The sequence below is a fragment of the Mastigoproctus giganteus genome, chromosome 12 (genome assembly GCF_048544385.1).
Source record: "Mastigoproctus giganteus isolate SK-2022 chromosome 12, ASM4854438v1, whole genome shotgun sequence".
NCBI lineage: Eukaryota > Metazoa > Arthropoda > Arachnida > Uropygi > Thelyphonidae > Mastigoproctus > Mastigoproctus giganteus.
Window position 1 is genome coordinate 74668783 of NC_143586.1, and position 20444 is coordinate 74689226.

Sequence of the window (20444 nt, forward strand, 5' to 3'; positions counted from 1 at the left end):
ACAAATTCCCTACTTTATCCACCCCACTACTGAACTGGAATGGACAGGAGCTTACTACTCCTAGAGAAATAGCAAATGCACTGGGGATCGTATTTTCTCAGTTGTCCTCTTCTGCTGCCTATGATCAAACATTTCAAAAACTTAAAACGGTTGCAGAGAAATCCAGACTAAATTTCACTGGAAATTCAGCTTTATATTATAATAAACCATTTACCATGCTTGAGCTGCAACAATCCCTTAATAACTCAAGAAACAGTGCTGCTGGCCCAGATGGGATATATTATGTAATGCTGCGAAATTTGGACCAGAGCTCACTCTCCTTACTGCTCATATATTTCAATCGAATTTTTTCTGAACATACCTTCCCAAGTTCCTGGGGTCATTCTTATGTACTAGCAATTGCAAAGCCCGGTAAAGATCATTCTGTTCCACAAAATTACAGACCGATATCCCTTACCAGCTGTCTAAGCAAAACCCTCGAGAAAATGTTACATCGCCGTCTCACTTGGTTCCTGGAGTCCCAAAACTTGATTAAAAACAACCAATTTGGATTCCGGAAAAATCCCCTCAACGTGGGCACCTGTACGTGGTGAGGGGACCTCCCAGTGACGCTGCTGGGTTTCCAGATTAGCATCACTGGGATCTAACGCCCATACCTTGGTTTCAGGGTTACATCTTTGAAATCCGGCGTGTGCAGCCGTGCGCCGCGACCCGTGGAAGCGGAAAGGGGGATCCTGGTGGTTGAGGGGCCCAGCTTCAATACACCACTTTGGCCCCTGCTTCGACAAGACGGGTGGTCCCGGACCGGCCCGACTGGGATCAATCGGCGGGTGGTTTTATACTGCTAGGGTCAACTGCGTTCCAATAAGCCTCCCTCCCTATGGTCCTGGGACGGGATAAAGACTTATTGGTAACGTGGGTATGGTGTTCTAAGCGAACTCGGCGTCCCATTCGTGTACGCAGTACCTGCTAGTTCACGAGTGGGCGTCCCCTCGTAGGGCTCCGTGGTGGGTGAGGTACTTAGGCATCAGACATTTTCTCTTTACTCATATGAGTAATTTAAATCCCCTTTCTTCTGGGGCCCCAACAAGGCCCCTACCTAATCGAGAAGATGAAAAAGAAAACACCTCTGCAAAAAGAGCCAGAACTGAGGATACACCAACACCATCAGTGACACCGCTCTTCCTCATTCTCCATTCCATCGGAGAACAGTCAATTGGAAAGATGTCACCCTTCTTTATCCAGAAAGGATTAGAAGGGTTGGCAGGGTCACCAAAATCCGTTAAACGACTGCGTTCTGGCGATCTTTTAGTTGAAGCTTCCAGCACAAAACAAGCTGAAAAATTCTTAAACTCTACATCCATAGGGGGAATACCTATCACCGTAACCCCCCACAAAACTCTGAACTCTTCACGTGGTGTTATATCAGAGTGGGACCTTCTTCATGTTTCTGAAGAAGAGATCTGCTCTGAATTGAAAGACCAAGGAGTGACAGCTGTGAAAAGAATATCGATACGAAAGGATGGGAATCTCGTCCCTACCCGAGTTCTTATCCTCACGTTCAATACCCCAAGGCCTCCAAGTTCCATCAAGGCAGGCTATCTAAACTGCCCAGTGAGGATTTACATCCCAAACCCACTGAGGTGTTTTAGATGCCAAAAATACGGCCACTCACAAACATCTTGTCGTGGTAACCCTGCCTGTGCTCGATGTGGTGTTAAAGACCACGAGAGCAAGGAATGTTCAGCTTCAAAACCGATCTGTATTAATTGCCAAGGAGAGCACCCCGCCTATTCTCGAGCATGCCAGCGGTGGAAGGATGAAAAAGAAATCCAAAAACTGAAAACAGAGCTGAATATCTCCTACCCAGAGGCCAGAAAACGTATCGAACCAATAAATAGCGGGAAACCTTCCTATGCTCAGAAGGTTTCTGCCAAGTGCACTATCGGTACTCAAACTGAGATGACTATACCACCGAAAGAGTCATTCACTCCGATTGCATGCTATTTATTAAATTCACAAAAGCCCACCAAAAAAACACAATCAGTTGCCACTCCTATATCCGAACCTCCTAGTGCTCCACCACTACCAAAACCAAGTGGTAAAAAAGAGCAAAAACGTTCTGAAGAGTCACCCGTAATACCAGAAACAATGGATGTAGAGAACAAGGAGGTACAGGATGAATCAGTCTTGGAACTCTTTGCGGAGGAAGAAATGGACACGGGACATCGTCCATTCTTCCCCAAAAAAGACAAAGCCAAGACTGATAAAAGTAAGCCCTCAGCACCTCGGAAGCCGCCTGATGGACCCACCAAGCCAAAATAATGGCTAAATTCCTACAATGGAATTGTCGTGGATTCCGGCGAAATACTGATGACATCAAGGCCCTCCTGCAAAAGCACGAGCCAGTTTGCTTTTGCTTGCAGGAGACATATCTAAAGGCAAATGATGATCCCACCCTGCATAACATCACAATCTTTCGTAAGGATAGAATTGCGGATGGTCCTGCTCATGGAGGAGTGGCTATCCTTGTGGGTAATCAGACCCCAGTTCAGCCCTTGCTAATTACAACCAGCATAGAGGCTGTTGCAATTCGCCTTACAGTGGGATTTTTAATAACGGTCTGCTCTATTTATTTGCCACCTGGGACTGACATCTCCCAGGCAGACCTTGATGATCTTCTAACGCAGCTGCCTCCCCCTTTCTTACTTCTCGGGGATTTTAACGGACATAACACCCTGTGGGGTAGTGCTAACATCAACGGAAGGGGACGAGTCATAGAGCGTATGCTCAATGACAATGACCTTTCCCTTCTAAATACTGGAACAAACACCTTCTTCCATATGCCTACCCGTACTTTTTCTGCCATTGATCTCTCTATCTGCTCCCCTTCTCTACTCCCTTCCCTCACCTGGGAAGTGGAGGAGAATCCATACGGAAGTGATCACTTCCCTGTGATAACCTTGTTACACAGTGGGAGACCGTGTCTTCCTTTTAGGTTACCACGGTGGAAGTTTGATCAGGCTGACTGGAATGCCTTCCAACATCAGGCAAATTTTGAACTCAGTACAGTCAGTCAGGAGCCTATCAATGACGCAGTAACGTACATCACAGAAATCATTGTCCACGCAGCTGCTACTGCTGTCCCAAAAACATCAGCCCGGTTTCCACCATTTCCCAAACCTTGGTGGAATTCACAATGCACAGCAGCCAAAAAGACTCAAAACAAAGCGTGGGGGATATTTCGCCGATATCCTACCACGAACAACCTTATAGCCTTCAAACGTGCACGAGCCAAAGCACGCTACATCCGTCGTCAGAGTCAAAAGGAATCGTGGATCCGTTTTACATCATCTATTAACCAGTCTACCAACTCTAAGGTAGTCTGGGATAAAATCCGGAAAATGAAGGGAAAATATACATCCCACCCTTCTTCAATCTTAGATTATATTGGATGCGCTATTGCAGATCCAACTGCAATAGCCAATGCTCTTGGGGAAACATTCTCCAACATCTCCGCAACATCCTCATACTCCCCAGAGTTCCTGGTCCTGAAACATAAACTGGAAAGAGAAGCACTTAATTTTAAGTCCAAGGGCCTCTATCCCTACAACGGGGATTTTACTATTCAGGAACTGAAAAGAGCCCTCGCTCTTTCCAAAGCAAGTGCTGCTGGACCAGATGGCATCCATTACGACATGATTAAACATCTTTCACCAAAATCTATGGATTGTCTGCTCTTTCTGTATAACAGAATCTTTACTGAAGGGCAGTTTCCCGATTCCTGGCGAAAGGCAATCGTTCTTGCCTTCCCTAAGCCAGGAAAGGATCCAAAAGTCACCACCAACTATCGTCCTATTGCTCTGACTAGCTGTCTGTGCAAAATCCTGGAGAGAATGGTTAATTCTCGTTTAATATGGTACTTAGAATCAAATGACCTTCTCTCCAACATACAGTGCGGCTTCCGAAGGAACCGGTCCACTCTGGACCATCTTATTAGATTGGAAGCATCCATCCGGGATGCTTTCCTAAAACGTGAACACTTGGTGTCGGTGTTCTTTGACATGGAGAAAGCGTATGACACAACTTGGAGATTTGGCATCTTGAAAGATCTGCATAGCCTTGGCCTTAGGGGGCAACTCCCCATTTTTATTAAAAACTTTTTAGCCAATCGATCTTTCCAAGTTCGTGTGGGATCCTCACTCTCTCGTTCCTTCAGCCAAGAGGAGGGAGTACCACAAGGATCAGTACTAAGTGTCACGCTTTTTGCCATCAAAGGGAATTCCATCACAGAACAACTTCCTCCAACTGTCAACTGTGCCCTCTATGTTGATGACTTTAGCATATTTTGTCAGTCATGCAACATGAGGGTTATTGAAAGACAACTGCAGAAAGCTATTGATCGCCTCAACTCCTGGGCTCTTGCTAATGGCTTCAGGTTCTCGCCGGAGAAGACCGTTTGCGTACACTTTTGTCGTAAGCGTAATCTTCATCCTGAACCTGAATTAAAGCTCGGACAAAATGTAATTCCAATAGCAGCGGACACAAAATTCTTGGGACTCGTATTCGATAAAAAGCTGACCTTTCTGGATCACATCCGTCAACTCCGCACAAAGTGCACAAGAGGGCTAAATATTCTGCGCTCTCTTTCCTCAACATCTTGGGGTGCGGATCGATGCACCCTACTACGCATATATCGTGCACTTGTACGATCCAGACTGGATTACGGGTCCCTGGTATACAATTCGGCCAGAGACAGTGTACTTCGCTGGCTCGATCCTGTCCATCATCTGGCTCTCCGTACCGCTATTGGAGCATATCGAACATCTCCTGTCCAGAGCTTATACGTCGAAGCAAACGAACCGCCATTATTGCTTCGACGTAAGCAGTTGTCTCTAAACTACGCTCTAAAACTGAAATCCCTGCCAGACCACCCTACGTGGCTAACCGTTTTTGAGCCGCGATGGGAAAATTTGTACAACACCCGTAAGACTGCCAATCGTCCTTTTGGTATTCGTGTCCAAGAGCTACTCAAAGAACTTAATATAAAGGTAGACAGGGTTGCCCAAACACCAAAGCAACCCCTTCCACCCTGGCATGCTCATGTCCCGGCATGTGACTTGTCCCTTAGAAATTGGGGTAAGTCGGACACTCCATCGTCTGTCTACCTGCAGCTTTTTTCAGCACACCGAGCTGAACATTCTGACTTCGCGCCAGTCTACACAGACGGCTCGAAGGCGGAATCATATGTGGGATCTGCTGCTGTCTTTAGAGACAGCACTACATCGGAGCAGATTCCCTCTGAATGCAGCATATTTACTGCAGAGCTGCACGCTATAAAGTTAGCCTTGGATCACATTAGTGAATGCCAATACCAACGGTTCATTTTATATTCTGACTCTCTCAGTGTGTTACAGGCTTTAATATCCGTGAGGTATAATCCTCACCCGGTTCTGTCTAGCATTCAGCAGAAGATTCACGTTCTCCATGATCGCGAATATGACATCCGCTTCTGCTGGATTCCCAGCCACATTGGGATTAGGGGAAATGATTTGGCTGACACCGCAGCCAAATCAGCAATCCCTAATAATAATCTCTGCCTGTCAGTCCCCTATACAGACTACAGGCAAATAATACACGAGAAGATACATTCCCAATGGCAGGAGTTGTGGAATGGACAGACTGGGAATAAACTATACCGTATAAAGCCTTTAATTGAACCGTGGCAGTCTAGTCTGCGCAGGAATCGTAAGGAGGAAGTTGTTCTTGCCCGGACCCGCATAGGACATAGTCATTTGACACATTCGTTTTTGCTGAGGGCTGATGACCCTCCTATGTGTGTGTCCTGTGGCACAATTTTAACGATCAGACACCTTTTAATTGACTGTCCAGATTTTAGCAGCACTCGTTCTACCGCTTTTAACCATCTGACTGAGCCGTATACACTCAGTCAGATTTTATCCGACAATGACAACGTGTCTGCTGTTTTTAGCTATTTTAAATCGATAAAAGTTTTTAATTGTATTTAAAATTTATGTTATTGTTACGTCTTTATTGATTTATTTTTTTATATCTTTGTTATTATACATCTGGACATGGTGGCCTAACTACTTAGGTCACTGAATGTTTTAATTTTTTTTTTTACATATGACCGGTATTTGGCGCATTATAGCCTCAGCTGCTTATGCGCCAATAAAACTCAAATCAAATCAAATCAAATCAAATTCCGGAAAAATCGATCTTCTTTGGATCTCATGATCAAAACTGAGACAAACATTAGAAATGCTTTCATCAAGAAGGAACATCTCGTCATGGTTTGTCTTGACGTTGAGAAAGCCTTTGACACTACATGGCGATTCGGCCTCTTAAAAGATCTGCATTCCCTTGGCCTGAGAGGTAATTTACCATACTTTATTAAAATTTTTCTTCATCGGAGATCCTTTCAAGTTCGTTACCGGGGAACCCTCTCTAAGATCTTCACCCAAGAAGAAGGAATTCCGCAAGGGTCGGTTCTCAGTGCCACTTTATTTTCAATGAGAATGAACCATATAATTGAACTCATTCCGAAAACTGTAGATTCGTACCTTTTCGCAGATGATCTCTCAATATCCTGTCATTCTCAAAACATGCATTATATCGAACGCCAGCTACAAATATCAATTAATCGCATCCTGAGATGGATGACACAAAATGGTTATAGACTGTCCAGCCAGAAATCTGCTGCCATACACTTCTGTAACAGACGCAATATGCATCCTGAGCCCGAGCTCCACTTGAATAACCATCCTCTTCCCATAGCCAATTGTATTCGTCTACTAGGATTATTTTTCGATAGCAAGTTAAACTTCCAAAAACACGTTGAGTATCTCCGGACAAACTGTCAAAAGAAACTGAACATACTCAGAGTTTTATCAGCGACAACATGGGGAGCAGATCGCTACACCCTTCTTCACCTATACAGAACGATAATTAGATCACACCTGGACTACGGGGCGCCTGTTTTTGATTCTGCTAGGGAGAGTGTTTTATCTCGCCTCAATCCAATTCAACATTCAGCTCTTAGAACAGCATTAGGTGCGTTCAGAACATCTCCAGTGCAAAGTTTATATATCGAAGCCCATGAACCCCCACTAAATATCAGGAGAAAGATGTTGCTGTTAAACTATGCAATCAAGATACAAAGCCAGGTTACCCATCCTAATTGGTCAATACTTCATGATCCGCTGTATATGACCCTGTATAGAAACAAACCACAGACAGTTCGGCCTGCTGGTATTAGGCTAAAACATCTAACAGAAGATTGGGATATACACTTCGATAAAATCTTGCGAGATCCTATAGATCCTGACCCTCCATGGTCCGTCATCATGCCATGTTGTGACAAGTTTTTCCATCAGTGGGGTAAACACTCTCTATCAGACTTTACCGTCCGACAGCTACACATTGAACATACTCAACATTATCCTGACTTCGCAAAAATATATACAGATGGTTCGAAGTCTGATAGTGGATCGGGTGCAGCAGTTGTACTCCCTAATACCATCATTTCTCAATCTCTTCCGACAGAGTGTAGCAGCTACACAACTGAATTATATGCAATCAAACTTGCAATAGAAAATATCTTCCATATGTCAATTCAAAAGAGCATAATATACACAGACTCGCAAGGTTCCGTATTAGCATTACAAAACAATTCCCCCCCTACTCACCCGTTAATAAAGCTCATCAAAACACAGTTGATACGTCTTAGAGAGCATGAGCAAAAGGTTATCTTCTGTTGGATCCCAGGCCATAACGGAATACCAGGGAATGAAATTGCAGATGACGCTGCCAAAAATCCATCCAGCCCAGCCCCAACAAATTCGCTAGTACCCGTCGCAGATTATAAAATGAAAATACAAAGAATATGTAAAGATCAATGGACTCTTCAGTGGCAAACACAATCCCATAATAAACTACACCAAATAAAACCCTTACCAAAATTATGGGCTTCTAGCTCTATAGAAAACAGACAAGAAGAAGTAATTTTAGCCAGAACCAGAATCGGCCATACTCATTTAACCCATCTGTTTCTTTTGTCAGGAAATGATCCTCCTCAGTGTAACCATTGTCATACACCACTCACTTCTAGACTGTACCCTATATAATAATGCTCGACTAATGTCTTTCAATTCTCTGTCAAATTTAAAGGAACCTTTGTCACTTAGCCATATCATAGGCGAAAATTCAAATCTTGCAGAATTCTTCTCCTTCCTGAAACGAATAGGATTATATAACCGTATTTAACTGCATGTAAATCAACAAACACAGACAGTATGCATCACTTCCATAAGTGCAATATGGCCTAAGTAGCCATTGCACTTTAAACCCAAACAACAACAACAACAACAACAACCTACTATAAAACATTTTCTTCACATGTTTTTTCTAATAGGATCTGCTGTAGATTTATTTCTCTCCACGGAATACTTCATTCGCGAAGCACGGACGCAAGGCCACACACACACACTCAGCATGAACAGACACGCACATACATTAGGCATGCCCTATCGACTTTTAAGGATTGTACGCTCGTTAAAGTCAGAACATGACACCGCTCCGAATACAAGGAAGTCCTCTGTGTATACTGCGTATCTTATTTCCTGCTGTTTTCCGTTCTTGGTTCAGTCCAGAAACGTAGCTTGCATCAGTCCAACCTCTTCCATCCCTTTTCATGTTATCTATCTCTTCTCGCTATATCCGTAGTCAACAAGTAGCCTTGAAATCAATTTATTTCATTTACTTACCACGCTACTACGGCCAGAGCCTTATTCATCTAACGTCACACCTCACCTAACACAGCCAACCAGACAGATAGGGAGATTACTTACTTTAGAACTTTGTCATCTAGAACAGATCGATTAGTTTCCTTCAAAAGTCTTTGCTGTGCATCATTGCAACCACATCCGTTTGAAGCAGAGATAATATATGGACATTATTACAGAATATAATATAGAATTAATAAATACATTCGAGTACTCGAATGTATTTATTAATTCAAATTTATTAATTCTTATTTTTTTGTTGTAATGCAATGGAAATTATAGCACTCTTAGGCTAGTGCACCTTAAATTTGTGTTAATGTTGTTCAAAAGCTAAAATGTTCATGAATAATTATAATATTCGTGAAGTTTTTCATATATACTAAAATATATAAAAAGAATTAGTACCTTGCCATGCTCTCGTGGTAGCACAGTTGGTAGAAGCACCATCCTCCCCACATCGGGTGGAAAAGACCCGAGTTCGAGTCCCGTCATGATGTGAGGAAGTTTTATGGGCCTTTTTCACAACGTGGCTGAGTTAGTTAGTCTCGGGCGAGAGTAGCATGGTTTTTCTTCCGAAAACTATAATGGCATGGGTGACCTGCCTATCACGAATAAGCTCTATCAGATAAAGCCTATAATTCAACAGTTGCAATATAGTCTGCGCAGGAACCTTAGAGAGTAAGTTGTTCTAGCTCGCCTCTGCATAGGACACAGTCATCTTACGCATGCATTCCTGCTGAGGGGAGATGACTCTCCTATTGCGTGAGAGTCCAAGCACACAGTGTGTGAACTTAAATAATGCTATTATAAAAATTATTATTATTTTAACCGTCCTGGATCATAACCCCAATGCGTATGTGTTCAAGGGGCGATTTGCATTTGGAAGTGGGCTGAAAAACTCGGAATAACAGGGGAAAAGTTCTACTCCCTCCGCCTGAGATCGGGTAACTACAGCTTCTATTGAATAGGGCATTCGAAATTCGTTCAATCGTCGATGGGATTCGAACCCAGACCTCTCCAAATGAGTGACAAGTGGTGAAATCACTATACTATCGAAAGTCTGTGTATTTAGACAGATGTCGTCCAGTACTGTATTATATATGCCATAAAACTATGCTTGAAAAGAGAAAAATATTGATTAAAATATGATCGAGCACACACACACACACACACACGTATTAGACGAACCAGCTGTGTGAGGTTACGGCACACAGAGAGAGAGAGAGAGAAGGAACTGAGAAGAAGAGGAGAAATGAATACCCAGTAATATACGGCTAACGGTTGCCAGTATTAAATGAAACTCGTGTTGTTTGCAGCCTTAACGTGCCATATCAATAACACATGTTGTTAAACTAAATTCACGTCATTACGTGCGATATTACTGCGGCAACCCATGTGAGAAAGTGCACGTGGCGTTGACGGGTGGAATCTGAATAGCTCAGACGCTACGATGAATTGATTCCAACTTGTTAAAAGCAATTATCTAACAACCACTTGCACACGCCTCCTTCGTGTCCGTGCTAGAGATGGGAGCATCACGACACGCTGTAATAGGTATCCCTGATGTAGTGTTGTCGTACAGTAGAGAAATGGCCCGATCCGTACTAGCACCATCGATGCTCACGCAGAGAGACCGTGGCTCTTCTTAAATTACTCAGTCCACTCCTCATCCCTAATTGTTTATTAAGTGACTAAATGCTGAAAGGAACATTGTGACGGAAGAACAGTAATGGTACAGCACTCGGACATACACACGCACACTTTGTCTTCTCTGAAAGACTCTTCGAGGATAACTCTGCGCAGAAAGCTAAACAATTGATATTGCTTGACACTTAGCAGGTAATTAGCCTTTAACCAATTACGGTTTGTTGAAGTAGTTTTAATAAAATTTTTAGTTATTTTGATGTGCTGTGAACGGTGAATATCAAATTAATTAGAAACTTCGATAAATATAGAAGGTGATTTTCATAAGATGATATAAAATCAACATAACTAAAAATCTTAAAAGAAAGTTTTTCAATACAGGAGACAATGTCTTTCAAAACCAACAAATATTTACAAAATGATTTAAAAAAATAATAATTTTGGATGATAACTCAGTCATAGTATGACTACACTTAAGAGCATTATAACCTAAAAGGAATCTAGTTATCCAATATAAATTAGATATAAACTCCTTTACAAAGAAACACAAACTAAATAATTTTTGATTTTTTTCCGGAAATTAATAAAAAGATGACATTTTAGCCAAGTCAAACGTTTGGAAGTAGTTCAATACTAGTGCTACTCGTTGTGCAGGAAAAGTTGTTCTATCATGAGCATAAAGAATAGTACAATTAATAGTGTGTATATATATGAGGTGTTTTGAAAGATTAGTTATTATTTTTTTCGTTATTAATTTTCAATAATCATATCGAAAACACAGAAGGCGATTTCCACTCGGGATAGTTAATAAGATTGAAACTTCGCGCGAACAGTGTGCCAAAATTGAAAAAAAAAGTTTTAAAGATATTGTAAAATTTAAGTAAATACTTCCTAAAATGTTGTATAGCCTTTGAATGTTTTAAACTATTTTTATTATTTTTTAAAAATAATAAGCAAAAATACATGCACTTGTTCACTTTTAAAATTTTATGCGATTACATCATTCTTTAAATGTTTAAATTTTTTATTAAATCTTTTAAAAAAATAAATCGTACAGTAAGTATTGTAATTATTAAGAAAATATGAACTATTAGTAAACTTCAAGTAGAATTTAAAAAGTTCAAACTTTTTTCCAGAAACTGAAAAGAAAGTTTACACCTGTTAGGTGCAGCGCCACCATTTTTTTGTAACAATTAGGGTTAAATATTTAACCATAACCAAACCCCTATTTAACCATAAATATTTATTTCGGAGTAGAGAAATTGGCAGATGATTTCATCATTTAAATTAATGGCAGCTCAATCTTTTGCTGGTATTGATAATTTTAAAAGTAGTGCAGTACTAGGACAACTCGTTACGAATGCAAAATTTGTACTGCTATCTGCATACACCATTGCAATTAAATAAACAGTTTAAATCTTGTTGTTCTCCAAAAAAATGTATCAGACCATTTCTAAAGTTAACCAGAGGCGTTTAAAATTTGTGTTCATTTTTTATTCTGATTTCAAAACAAAAAATACCAATCCTTTCTTAGAAACGAAGTGATATAAATAAAATAAAACATTATAATTAATGTAAAAAGTAATCGCTTCTACTAATATTATGAATACTTAAAAGAAAAAAAATTGCCAGTAAATGATTCAAATTGAATAACTAGAGCTTTAACACATAAATTACATTTAATTTTTTAGATTTGCACAATATCTCGATAGATAAGCAAGAATAGGAAGCACTGGTTCGTTATCTATGAAATTCTTTTCTGAAATTAATTACTACAGAAGAGTTATTTATTAATGATGAACGTTCTGATCAAGGACATTCATCTGATATCGTTTTAAAAGTAATTCATCGAGGATCAGTTAATTTGCTGTTAAATAATTAAAAAAAATATATTATAATGGAAATCTACCATATTAAATTTTATGTATATTGATAAAATAAAAATAAATAATCGGAAATACTGAATGTGTTGTAACTTTATTTAAATAAAGTGGGATTTCAATTAATTCAAATAGGAACTACTGTGACGAATATATCATTAAAACTTAGGTGACTTTCAAAAGTAAATTAGAGCACAATTAACAAAAAAGAGATGTTAATTAGTTTTATTTTGGCAGCAGCCTGCATAGAAATTACTAAGGAAAAAATAATCACTTCAGCCAAACTATCATATATTTAATTTATTATTTTATCTGTTTACTTCTGATCTGGCAATTTGCAAAAAAAAAAAAAAAATAATAATAATAACAAATAAATAAAGTCCATATAAGAATAGAGGTTAATGGGTAATGAAATTACTGAAGTGTTAGGGTCTTAACTTCCGGGGGTGGTGTACAGGTACATAAATTTGAAGTACTAGTGAAATTTTCATCTAGGAGCAGAGCGGTGTGTTTGAATTAATAAAAGGAAAGCTCTACAGGTATTAAAAGTTATGCTTCATTTTTCGTTTATGAGCACTGAAAACGCTATATGTCGCAGAAATAATTTGCAGTTAACAGTGGAAGAATAATATTATTAATTAGCTATCCATCGAATCCGTCTCGTATAATCCCATTTCCTAATATTTCAATCGTTTTGTTACTAAGATATTGAAACATTTATTGTCACGTGTTCACTTTCTTTTACATCACCCATAATGACATTCCGAGTACTCTATCTTCTCACTTACCGGAAAAATCCACACTGAGTTGTTTAATCGAGAAAGGGATGCTTTTTCTTATGTTTAGGTAGGCTCTATATACCGCTGAGAAACATCTAAGATCGTCATTACAGCTGACAGGTGCAGTCGTTTCCTTCTAGCTCTACATGGGTGAGGCGCTAGTGCTATTCTTGTATAAGTGTGTCCGCAATAGAGTAAGAGACTCATTTATCGGAATTCCTTTTCTAGGAGATTTGGTCTCGACAACAGGCGACTCTTCTATACACGTCAATGTCGCAAGCAGATCACTCCCAGTAGGCTGGTCCTTAGAAATGTATACCCTGACTTAGTGACCTAATTCATTAGGTCACTGAAAGTTTTATCTTTTTATGACAAGGTTTTGGCGCATTATAGCCTTAGTTGCTGATGCGCCAATAAAACTCAACCAATCAATCAATCAATTCTTTGAAATGGTGTAAAGATGGCGACAGATTTGGAGATAATCACCTGACTAGTAGTATACGTTGTGGAACTAAAATTTAGCATGTTATTTTTTGTACCAAAGACAGTACATGGGTGGGTTATAAATTGGGTCGACTATTAAGGTAGTTTTCTGCCAAGGTAAGCAGATAATGCCATATAGCAGTCATGAATATTTATTATTGTTGAACTATTTAGCTATTCTCCATTTATATTACATTTTATGCAATTCTTAATAAAGGTGATCCCTGGACTTATATACACATACTGACTGTATGATCTCTTTCTCTGATCTTATTAAATTTTAATGAAAATGAACCAATTACTGTATAAGATGTAAGAGATGTATTATTTCTATCTATTCAATTTACTGAAATAAATAAATTAAAGAAGACTTTCTTTTACAAAATAAAGGCAAGATGAAGCTGAACTACTTCCAGAAGTCAGTAGAGATTTGATGATTTTATGTTCTACAACAATCCATGAGATTTTATCGGAACAGATCTACTGGTATTCCCATTCGATGACAATTTAAATTAAATTACATCTCCGAAGGATTGGAATCTCAGCTTTCATTTCAAGTTCTGCGAAATTGGTTGAACGATCGCCAATTTCTTTAGCATATCAAATTTCTCCTCCTTAAAACGAGGCGACGAGATCTTTCTTAACACAAATCCTTTTACACCTGTACGCACGCACATCGCTTTGCCATCTCAGAAAAAAGATCCTTCTTCCAATAATTGCACCATGATTCTACGAAAAGACAAATTTCTATCGTTTCTTTCTTTGTCCTTTTTTTTTTCAGATAATTAAATTTTATATACAGTAAGAAACTTTCTTAAACTCTTCTAAGATTCCATTAAACGAGTAGTTCGCAATCACTACACTCGAACCAATGGTACGCTACCAACGAAGATATCACTTTCTTACAATTCTTTATTGGAGAAAGCTGCATCCGTTAGAGTTCTTTGTCTGACATTTACATGAGTAAACAAGAAAGAAAGACTAAATTTTACAGACAGTGTGTGTAATGGAAGCAAGCAAAGCAAGTAATTAAGTACTAAACTACGGCGAACAAGCGAAGACGGAAGTTTCGCTTTGTTTGCAAGAGGATTAGGTGGGAAGAAATTACAGCCGAACAGATAATAGCGACAACAGGCATATGACCAAGACAACGTACAAATTTAACGTAGCCGTTAAAGGTCCTTGTGAATAGGATGCAGAGAGAGAGAGAGAGAGTGAATGCAATGCTTTTGGGAATGCGCTAGTTTTATCTCGAACTGCGAACAACAGAAATTATCTCTCTAACAATGTACTTAAACATTCCGTTTCCGCATGCTTGCTCAACTAGATAACAACTGACGGACACAGGTCTTTGAAGTAATCCTCTCTCTCTAGATAAGGAGTTAATGAAGGCTTTGAACAGAGAAACCACCATCCGCTCATCTAGGAGAAATACAGTCAAGAAACTTTTGCATCTCCATAAAAGTGATTTCGTTTTTATAACACGCAGGAATGAAAACTTAAAAAGATGTTTCGATCACAAAAGCTTAATGTTTTAGGCACTTATCTCATAAAATAAAATTTATCTCAAAAACTAAAGTTTTAGGTTGTTAAAAATCCCATATTTTATAATGTATAAAAATTTTATACATTATAAAATATGGGGTATAAAATTTATGTTAAAATACTTTAAAATAATTATTTTTAAAAAGAAACTCTGAATAACATACAAGATTTTTATATAGATTATAAACATTTTAAAGGAGTAATATTGGATAATAAGCCAATCTAAATTATTTAGTAAAGAAATTCCTACATGAAGGTTATATTTCATTGGCTTTGAAAGATGCATTTCAATCAATCTATAATAAATGACTTAAAATCTTAATTCCTGGGCCCCGGGTGCCAAGCGATTATTAGTGTAGCCAAGCGATTTCAAAGCGATCTATATATTGTGTGCAAAGCAAATAGTTTTCTTTAGGTTTTAAACACAGTTTTCCTCATTTATTTGTATTGAGAAACTTTTGCACTACAAAAAGTAGGCAGAGTTCCAGGAAGGAAATTCACCTTTCTGTTTCTTGTTATCTTACTAACCAAACTAACTCAGCCGCTTGGTTACCCTTGTGGCACTGCTCCTGCCTCCCCGTGGCGGGGCCGGTAACCTGGAAAGAAAAGCTATCTTTCCGGGGCTAAAAGGAGCAAAATGATCTCTTCTACAGGACATAAAGATCCTAATATGGCTGCTCATGAGACAGAAGACTCTAACTCATGCAGTGCTAAACGTCAAAAAACTGACAGTTTACAAAGAAGGCATCCAATGCACCTTGTATTGCATTCTACTCAAGAAAAGTCTCTTGGTAGTCTCTCGCCTTTTAAAATTCAGAAATACCTAGAAAATCTAATAGGATCTCCGAAAACAACTAAACGTCTGAGATCGGGCGACTTGCTCGTTGAGGTCTCAGATGAACGGCAATCACAACGGCTCCAAAAACTGACATCCTTTGGAGGATTACCGATTACTGTCTCCCCTCATGCTACTCTAAACACCTCCAGGGGTGTGATAGCTGAGTGGGATCTCATAAATCTCTCAGAAGAAGATTTGAAAAACGAATTGCAAGACCAGGGAATTGTGCATGTAAAGCGCATATACACAAAACGAGACAATGCTCTAGTTCCAACACGGAATATAATACTAACATTTGATAGCCCCAAACCTCCAGCATCCATCAAAGCAGGTTATCTGAATTGTCAAATAAAATTATACATTCCTAACCCTACACGCTGTTTTAAATGCCAAAAATTTGGGCATTCCCAAAACGTGTGTAGAGGTTTAGCCACTTGTGCCAACTGCGGTTCACGCGAGCACAATCACTCTGACTGCAAAGCAGAGCAGCACAAATGCTCAAATTGTAATGGCCCACATACTACCTACTCCAGAGATTGTCCCCTATGGAAAAAGGAAAAAAACATTCAACGGGTCAAAGCCGAAAAAAACATCTCGTACCAAGAAGCTAAAAAATCTGTACAGGCTCAATTTAACACTCGACCCAGCTTTGCTGAAATAGTCCAAAAACCAACTGTGGTAACAAGTACTGTGTAAAGAAGAATAACGACTGGTACTCAAACTGAGGTAACGTTTCCCCCAGACAGATCAATGTCAGATTGGGCTCGGTCAATTTTGGAAGCTGTGCCCCTTTCTGGTAAACAATATAAATCAAACAAGGCTGTTAACACACCAATCACTGTTCCGCATTCTACCAATAATCCAATGTACTCAAAAAGTGTTGATATTTCTAAAACTGATTCGATTGAAATGGAAGGAAACACTGACCGCGAAGATCCCGTTCTCGATCTCTTCCCAGAAGAAGAGATGGAAACAGGAAGACCGTACTTCCCAAAAAGAAAATCTGGTCACCATAAGCCAACAGTACCTCGGACAGAAACCGAGGACCACACTTTACCCAAATAATGCCCAGTTTTCTTCAGTGGAATTGTAGAGGGTATCGCACCAACCTTGATGATATTCGGGATCTCCTTCTCCAGTATAACCCAGTTACCTTCTGCCTCCAAGAAACTAACTTAACAGCTTCTTTTGCTACCTCAATTAAACATCATGTTATCTACAGAAAAGATAGAGTTTCTCATTTAAGCAATTCGGCTCATGGAGGGGTTGCACTTGTAGTCAACTCCAATATCCCTTCCCGACCATTAATGTTACAAACAAATCTAGAAGCAGTAGCTGCTCGAATATCTTTTCCTTTTTCTTTTACCATTGTTTCCTTATATCTTTCCCCTAACCAAGACATTTCTTACACTGATCTTGAAACTGTTGTATCTCAGCTCCCTCCTCCCTTTTGCATCATGGGAGATTTTAACGCACATAATCCTCTATGGGGTGATAGAATACATGATAAACGAGGAAAAATACTAGAAAAGCTTTTAGATAAATTTAATCTGACTCTACTGAATACTGGTTTACCCACTTATTTTCATCTACCTTCTGGGTCAAGCTCAGCAATTGATCTCTCCATATGCTCACCAGTCCTTTTTCCGCTATTTGATTGGTCTGTTCATGACAGTCTACTGGGTAGTGACCATTATCCAATAGTCTGCCGTGTAGAATCAAATTCTCCACCTTGTCATAATCAAACTGCCAAATGGAACTTTGCCAAAGCTGATTGGGAAAAATATAGGCAACTAGCCACCCTGCAGAAAACAACTGTTTCAAATATGTCAATAAATAATGCGGTTGATTATGTAACAAATCAAATATTGCTGGCCACAGAAGCAGCAATACCAAGAGTGTGCACAGATCATAGAATAAGACCAAAACCCTGGTGGAACAATGAATGCAATCAAGCTAAACGAGAGAAAAATAAAGCCTGGAATAAATTTCGCAAAAACCCTACCGCTGCTAATCTAGTACACTTTAAGAAAGCCAGAGCCAATGCTAGACGCATTCAGCGTGCAAGTAAAAGAGAGTCATGGAAACGTTTTGCCTCAACTATTACACGGTCCACTAAAACACAAACCATCTGGAAAAATATTAGAAAAATGTATAATAAATATCCTCCTTCGCATCTATCAATACTGAATATAAACGGCAATGATGTTTCACTACCTCAAGACATAGCCAACACTCTCGGAGAATCCTTTGCTGAAACCTCTGCTGTATCCTCATACTCGCCAAACTTTCAGAAATTAAAGTCTCTTGCTGAAAAGCAGACCCTAAATTTTAACACAGACCACCATCAAATGTACAACTGTCCCTTTACCATAATTGAACTACAGCTTGCTCTTAACAGCTCGAAACACAGTGCTGCTGGACCTGACGGAATACACTATGTCATGTTGAAAGAGCTGAGCAAAAAGTCGCTTTGTGTCTTACTCCAGCTATATAATCGGGTTTTCACAGAAGATACTTTCCCTGATAACTGGCGACACTCATATGTCATAGCATTATTAAAACCTGGCAAGGATCCAATCAACCCGCGTCACTATCGACCTATTCCCCTCACCAGCTGTATGGGAAAAATAATGGACAAAATGGTAAATTCTCGACTCACCTGGGTGCTGAGCAAATACAACCTCATCAATTCATCGCAGTGCGGATTTCATACAGGTAGATCAACTTTAGATCTATTGATACAAATGGAAAACCAGATTCGCAATGCATTCTTAAGGAAGGAACATTTGACTACAGTTTATTTAGACGTTGAGAAAGCTTTTGACACAGCTTGGCGATACGGAATTCTCCGTGATCTACATGCATTAGGTTTCAGAGGTAATATGCCAAGATTTATACAGAACTTTTTGAAGCAGCGATCCTTCCAGGTCCGTATTCAATCCACTCTTTCCCGAAAATTCATCCAAGAAGAAGGTGTTCCACAGGGCTCAGTTTTAAGTGCCACTCTATTCACTATAAAAATCAATTCAATTACCAAGGTCATTCCAGCCACTGTATTTACTACCTTATATGCAGATGATATCAGTATATCTTGTCACTCACAGAACATGAGAATGATTGAGAGACAATTGCAAGGAGCTCTTAATAAGATTACAACGTGGGCCACAGACAACGGGTTCCGCATATCACCTGAAAAAACTGTTGCAGTTCATTTCTGTAGAAGACGTAATCTCCACCCTGACCCACTTCTAAAGCTGGGGAACCATGATATACCTGTTGTGCCTACTATTCGTTTCCTTGGATTAACTTTAGATAAAAAATTGACCTTTCTTAACCATATTAAAGAACTTAGAACCACCTGTTTCAAGAAACTAAACATTTTGAGAGTATTATCAGCTACAACATGGGGTGCTGACCGTCAAACACTCCTTCATTTATATCATGCTATTGTAAGATCAAGGTTAGACTATGCGTCACCAGTTTACAACTCTGCTAGACCTAGCATTTTGAGGGCTTTGGACCCTATTCACCATAGTGGCCTTCGCATTGCTCTTGGAGCCTACCGCACATCTCCTGTGCAGAGCCTGTACGCTGAAGCTCACGATCCCCCACTCTCTCTACGAAGACAAATTTTACTGCTGAATTATGCCGTCAAAATAAAAAGCCAACCCCTGCATCCATCGTGGAAACATCTATTTACACCAGATTGGGAGAACTTGTATGCCGTTTATCCATCAATAAATCGACCCGCTGGCATACATCTTTGCTCACTACTTGATAATTGGCAGCTTGATCTTTCTAAAATAGCCACCACTAGTTTCACGACTCCTCCGTGGGCATTTTGCCCTGCCACCTGTGATCTGTCCCTTCAAGAATGGGGGAAACGTACTCTTTCTTCACAGAATGTAAACCAGCTTCATAAATCTCTACTTGAGAAATATGAATCTTTATACCATGATATACACAGACGGTTCCAAAACTGATCACCACGTCGGTGCTGCTGTTGTTCTTCCATCATCAACAATCTCTAATCAGTTACCTTTAGAATGCAGTATCTTTACTGCTGAACTTCATGCCATTCAGATGGCGCTAGAAACTATAAAGCTGAAGCAGTATACCCATAGTATTATTTTTACCGACTCTCTGAGTGCCCTTCTCGCTTTACAGCAACCAAGAAAGCATCATAACTACCTACTTGGTAATATTCAAAACTTGCTGGCTCATCTTGCTAAGAACACGAAAGTAATAAAATTTTGTTGGGTCGCTAGCCATGTTGGCATACCTGGCAATGAGAGTGCCGACCACGCAGCCAAATCTACTGTGCAACCAATTCATGACTCTTTCAAAATTCTTTTCACCGATTATAAAAGTCTTATAACAAAGCGAAGTATGATTCACTGGCAAACCATCTGGCAAAACCAAGAAGGCAACAAACTGCTTCGGATTAAACCGAAACTCCAGTCTTGGC